The sequence below is a fragment of the Triticum aestivum genome, chromosome 7B, assembly GCF_018294505.1.
Source record: "Triticum aestivum cultivar Chinese Spring chromosome 7B, IWGSC CS RefSeq v2.1, whole genome shotgun sequence".
Lineage (NCBI taxonomy): Eukaryota > Viridiplantae > Streptophyta > Magnoliopsida > Poales > Poaceae > Triticum > Triticum aestivum.
Genome location: NC_057813.1, coordinates 745975316 through 745982192, shown reverse-complemented (window position 1 = coordinate 745982192; position 6877 = coordinate 745975316).

Genomic DNA, 6877 nt, shown 5'->3' with positions numbered 1-6877 from the left:
GGTGAACCTTCACGCCCTCCTCTCATCCAGCCTCCCTCCCCCGTCGCTCCCCCCTACCGCCGTCGTCAGCGTGGTTCGCCAGGCCCCGCCCGCGCGGCGATGGCGGCTACGGGCCCTTCTTTCCCCGCTCGCGCGTGGGGGGTGCGGGGGCCCCCTGCTGAGGGCGGTGCTCCTCGGTTGGTGATGGTGCGACTTGGCGACGGGGTTCCGCAGGTCGCAGGCGCTGCTGATGCGGCTGAGCTGCCGTTGACCGCAGGGCGTGGTGGTTCGGCTGGCCGGTGGCATCCGCGTCGCCCAGATCTTGGCCCTTTTGGCCCCCATCTTGGTTGGGTCTGGTCGGCATTTCGGCGCATGGCAGCGTGGCTCCCTGGTGGAGGTGGCGCGGAGTCGGGGGCTGCGATTGGTGGCGGCTTCGTCGGCCGATGTGCTGCAACGTGGTGGCGGCTTCGTCGGCCGATGTGCTGCAACGTGGTGGCAGGGGTTGTCCGGACCCTTTGGGGCCTGGTCGGGCCTGGAGGTCCCTGTCGTCATGTCCGACCGGCTCCGCGGCGGCGGTGGTGGTTGTCCCCTCCCGTCGGCTGAGTTGCGGATGCCCCCGATCCCGTTGGCTCCTCCTCCCTCCTCCAGGTCTCGTGTCGGTGGCCTCAGGGAGACGGTGAGGTTGGTTTGGTGCCCATGATGGCACATGCGGGTGGGCGGCAGGTCTGGTGGTGCAATTTGAAACGTCCGAGGTGGTGGTGGTTGTTTGGGTTGAAAGAAATCCCTGGTGGCTCGTCCGTCATCGACACAGTGACGCCTGCGGGTGCCGCTGGACCTTCTTGAAGGGCGTCGGGTATACCCCTTCCCCACTGCTCTCTGCGTACCGGGGGAAACCCTAGGACTTGTCTAGGCAGCAGCGTCGTCGTCGTCGTCGCATTCCTTCTTGAAGGTGTTGCTCGGCACGCGGCGCTTTGGAGTGCTGGAAGCACGGTGGTACTTCTCCGGAGAGTGCAGCGGTGGCCGGTTATCTTCGTTTCATCGATCTGTCGTTATTGGCATTTGTTTCTTTTTCTTTTTCTCTCTTTTTCTTTCTTTTGGGCTTGTTTGTGATGCGGCCACAACGAGTTCGTTGTATTAGATTGTTACTTTATAATATAAAGCGGGGGAAACCCTTTAATGTCAATTGATAATGAGTCTAAAAGGCTTTTTTTAATATAATACTAGATGTTTTGCTAGTTAAATTGACGACATAAAGCTCATGTCTGACTTATAAATCGAAACCGACATCATATTGCTCGTAGTGAGCGTGTCGCACATGACCGAGTTATGTGCCCTTGGGATAGTTCGTGATGTTTTTCTTCGAGTGCTCACACAACTTGGATTTAGGGATTATTTCATCGGTGTTAATTACATTTCAAACCCGATTTTCTTCAAAATGTAAATACTTATTTAGGCTTTTTTTATTAGAAACATTTTCAGTTATGTGGGCATTTTATTAAATTACACATCTTAGAGAAATACATGAACTTTATATATAAATTCGTGGACAAAGATTGGACTCTACATACTTAAAAACATTAACCATGTATTAGAAAGCATTCACCGTAATTAAAAAAAAGACATGAACAAAATAGGATCTCCGTGTATTTAGAACATGTTTACATATATTAAAAAAATGTCCACCTTGTTTAAATAAAGCAACCACTGTGTATCCAAAAAATTCACCGTATATTTTAAAAAAATCATATAAGAAGATAATAAAGCTAAGTAGAAAATATAAAAGAAAAAAAATGAATATTTCCTTTGGACAACCCAACATAATTAAATTTTCATTTGGTGACGAGTCTTCATTTTCTATGCAATATAATACATATTTTGCTAGTTAAATTGACGACATATAAATCGTGCCCGACTTATGAACCCAAGAAGAGGGAGTACCAAATGAACACTTAAAAAAGAAATGACAAATCACAAACGTTCGAGATTTGACCATGACAAATCGAACATTTTCGATGATAATTTTAGTGACACGAGGATGACAACTTTAGTTGGCACGCATGGCGATTTCCTGACAAAAATAAAATAAGCACGAATTTATCATGCTTGCCAACGAAACTTCCCATGTGACGTCACTAAAATTGACATAAAAACCATTTGATTTGCCATTGTCAAAAAACAAACATTCAGGCATTATCGGGTCCAAAAATCGATTTTTAATTAAAATTCGAACGTTATGTTTTAAGTGATAGGTTCACACTGAAGTGAAATATTTCTATGTTCCATACCTTTTCAATTGTTAAACGTTTGGGGCCGAAGCGCTCGGCCGGTCGCCCTCGCTGGCTTCCTTTTTTCACACGCGAGACACGCTGACACACGCTCGGTGGACCCCATCGTTTTCTTTCTCTTTTTCATTTTTTTCTTTTTCTCCCCTTCTTCTTCCTTCCATCTAACCCTTTCCACCTCCAGCAGTACGGGCTCGCCAGCGTCAGCGGCGCGCCCCCCTGCTGTTTTGACGAGCGCCTCCTATCCCGCTGTTGCAAGCATCTCCTCTCCCAGACGAAACCCAAAAGTTGCTCCTCCATTGATGCTGCAATCGGCAACCCAAAAGCTACAACCAACGATGACAAAACCTTCAACTAGAAGACGCTGACGCGCCACCGGAGCGTAGCGGCCGCATCCTGCGATGGAGCAAGCCACAACCTGGAGCTACGACAAGTGCTCACGGGATGTTGGAACCGGCGGGTAGTTCTGCTGGAACCAGCCCCAAAAATGCTACCATCGGAGTTCGTCCTGCTGGAACAACGATGTTTTTCCTACAACCGTATCCTGTTTTTGCTACCACTAGTGACCCTTTTTGCTACAAGCATGCACGTCAGTGTGGATCGATGGTGGCGATGCCTTTTTTTGCTGCAACCGAAATGCTACCATCGTTTTGGTTTTTGCTGGAGCCGGCGCCCACATTTGCTACCATCGGCTTTTCACTTTTGGGTTTGCTGGAAAGAACCGCCCAAAATGCTTCCATCAGATTTGGTTTTTGCTGGAACACCTGCCAAAAAATGCTACCACCAACTTTTCGGCCGCGAGCCATACCCGTGGCCTGCCATTGATGCTGCAGCCGGTAATGGTGCGGTCAGGGTCCATGGCGCAACGAGCTACAACCGGTGTCTATAATATTTTTTTGTTACAGCCGTTATCGGCATTTGCTACAACTGACGGTGGATTTTGTTGCGACAATAATGGCTAGCACTACAAAAAAAATACACTTCCATGATGATACGTGTTTGTCACAGTAGGTCGCGTTTTTTGTCATGCATGTACATTCATGACAAATTTATGACAGAATCAAGATAGTCATACATGTGCTGTCGTAGAAGTGTTCAATGACATTAGCAAAATTATCATCACGGAAGTGTCCACTTCCATGACGATAAATTGCGCGTCACAGAAGTGCTTTCGTCAAGGGTGACCGACACAAGGCATCCACCGTAACGGAACGCCGTTAAGCTATCGGGTCGGGTTTTGAATCCGATAACCCGTTAATAGCCCCGACCAATGGGGATTTTCTACGTGTAAAATCATCATTGGCTGGAGGAAACACGTGTCGGCTCACCGTTGGGACAGATGTTATCCACTCATTGGACAGAAGGCGCCTATGATACGTCGACACGTGGCATGGCCCAAGAGAGGCCCATTCCTGTGAAAAGGCCGACCCATTTGACTTGGTCAAAAGGTGGCGGGCCGGCCCATGTAAAGCCTGTTAACGGTCTGTTCGCATATAGCTCATTTCCAGCCCGCTAACCCAAGGCCCGTTACGCCCTATCCTAATTAGGCCCAGTAGCGTCATCTGGGCCACCCAATATGATTCCAGCCCGTTTTCACTTCTGGCCCATGTATGGCCCATGACGTCTTTCGGCCCATATGAGGCCCTATGTAACTCTTGGCCTATTAACGGCCCGTGGTGAAACTGGCCCGTAATGAACGATGTATTACTTTACACCCATTAACGACTCGTGGTGAAACTGGCCCGTAATGAACAGTGTATCACTTTATAGCCATTAACGGCCCGTTATTCCGTTGGGCCGTTTCCAGCCCATGTTATCATTCGGCCTTCTCAGAGCCCATTTATTCTTGGGCTCATTTACATCATTCATTTACTTATGGCCCATTACTGTCATTTTCTGCTTATGGGCCAAATTCAGCCCGTGGTTACAGTCGGCCCGTTTGTGGTCCGTTAACACGTTGGGCCGTTTTCATAGCGTCATGAAATACGGCCTATTAACAATGGCCCGTTATGGTCGGCCCATGAACAGACGATTCCAACTCTAGCCCGTTTACGGCCATAATGCGGCATGTTATTGGCCCATGTTTGGCCAATCGATCATACTGCCCGTATATGGCCCATTGATAATACGGCCCGTAGAAGGCCCATTGTTTCTACGGCCCGTAGAAGGCCCATTGTTTCTACGGCCCGTAGAACGCCCATTGTTTATATGACCCATAGAAGGCCCACTGTTTCTACGCCCCGTAGGTCCAGTGTCACTACAGTAAATATTAGCCCATGGTTATTGTGGCCTAGTTTTAAAAAATAGGTTATTGCAGCCACTAGCAAACCGCAGAAAAAGAACTGCACTGACTACAAGCAAACAAATAAATAAGACAACAAGGAAATAAATAAGCAAGCAACTTACACTAGGCTATCACGGCTATTACGCATATTACATCCACTGGGCATCAAAGTTCGCCACCAGTGCAAATATAGGGAACACAGCAGCATATAAACGTTGCAGCAAAACAAGTCCAGAACTAAAACCACTTCAGAAGAGCTCAAGAAACAATATCCTGGGTACCCATAATGCTGGCAAGATGCTTAGCAAGCTTATTAACTTTCTCTTGTTTGGCGCTTAAGTCCTCCAGCGCTTGCTGTTGCACCAGAAAGTATGCATCTGAATTCTGCAGGGACTTCCTCAGTCCTTCGGCTTCCTGTCGCATAACATCTGATCGATGTCTTTCAACTCGAAGTTGAGACTCAAGAAGCCGAACTGATTCAGGCAACGAGTTCGAAGAGCTGGTGCCAGCAGTTGTAGCCAGTAACTCAAACACTACGCCAAGACAGGACTTTGGGGTTGTCTCAGTATCCTCAATATAGTTTTTATCAGCTTTCTTGGAGACCAACAGGGATGTCTCACTATCTTAAACCTTATCTGCATTACTTCCTTTACCATTGCATAATAGGGTACTCTTCTCCAATATTTTATCCGCATTCTAAAAGAGAAACAAACAAACACATCTTAGGTTTATAATGTAGTATATGAAACTCATTTTGGTAAACCAGTTCAGTAGTAAGGTGGACATGATAGCAACATGAAACAAACATATATCTTTGTAGTATGGTCACTGTATGGTCTATATCATTCTAGTTTATGTTGCCAAATCAAGATAGATACGGCTCGAATCATATCTATTTAAGACAAAGCATCATAGACAGAATATAAGTGTGGGAAACTACACGGCAATAACAACACTTGTATGTGCATGGCATGAGAACATAATTGTTTATTCAATTGAAACTGAAATCAACGTAGAGCAAGTTACAACAGCAAACAGCCAAACACGTTGAAGAAACAAGTTTAAAACATACCTGTTGCACCATTGGAGTTTCAATTGCATCCTTCAAATTTGAAATTGGTTGGTATCAGTAAATACAGTGATGTAAGAGCAAAGTAGTATGAACCATAGCTACGGAACCTGACCTGAGAACAATTCTTCTTCTGCTTTAAGCGTTGACTTCGGGTTCGGAGTGGTGGTCCTCGTGATTTGGGCACTGCAGTTGCCTTACTAACTGCTCGTGTTTGGGTGCTCTGTGGTGGAGACGGTGTTGTGTCAACGGGAACTGAGTGTCTATCTGCTGGGGTTGGGGTTAGAAGGGGTGTAGCTGGTTCTTTGTCCAACTGGGTAGGGGTACAATCTGCATGAGTGTGGGTATGTGTGGTGGGGCTGATTCTTGGGCAAGTACAACCGTGGTTCTATCTGCATCGACAGGTAGCACGATCTTTTCTAAAGACCGTGTTTTTACTCCCACAGATACTGCCATCACTCCCTCCAATTGAAATGGCTGATAAACAAGAAAAGTAATTGAATACACAGACATTGTAAGATAGACAGGTGCAATGGATAGTAGGGAAGAAAACAGGGCATGAAATAATTCACATTTATGTTGTCTAAGCAAACAGAATATCAGGACATAATTTCACATATATGATGGCTAATTAAACAGGATAGCATGACACAATTTCACATGTATGATGGCTAACTAAACAGGATAGAATGACATACTTCAAAATATGATGACTATGTAAACAGGATGACATGATATAACTATACGATGTGTCTATTAAAGTGGTTGGCATGCCATAAATCACAAACATGTTGTCGATGGAAACATGATGGCATGATATAATTCACGGATAGAATGACATAATTTTAAATATGATGACTATGTAAACAGGATGAGATGATATAACTATATTATGTCTTTAGAAAATGGGTTGGCATGCCATAATTCAGATACATGTTGTCTATGTAAACATCATGGCATGACATAATTCAAATATATGATTTATATACTAAGGAAGTGAGCAGAGGGCAATTGCATATATGATGTATCAACTAAGGAGATGGCATTCAATATTGTGTATATGATGTAAAAACTAAGCATTGCAATACAACATATGCATTATATGAGTAATATAACCCTGCCAAGTTTGAGCATACACCTCAGGGGGATAATAGGACTGGTCATCTGCCTCTGAATCCTCCTCTGAAGAGCTATCTGTAACCAGCAAGATATCTGCTTCAGCAGGTAGCATTGTCTGCTCTGAAGGCCGTGTTTTCACTCTAG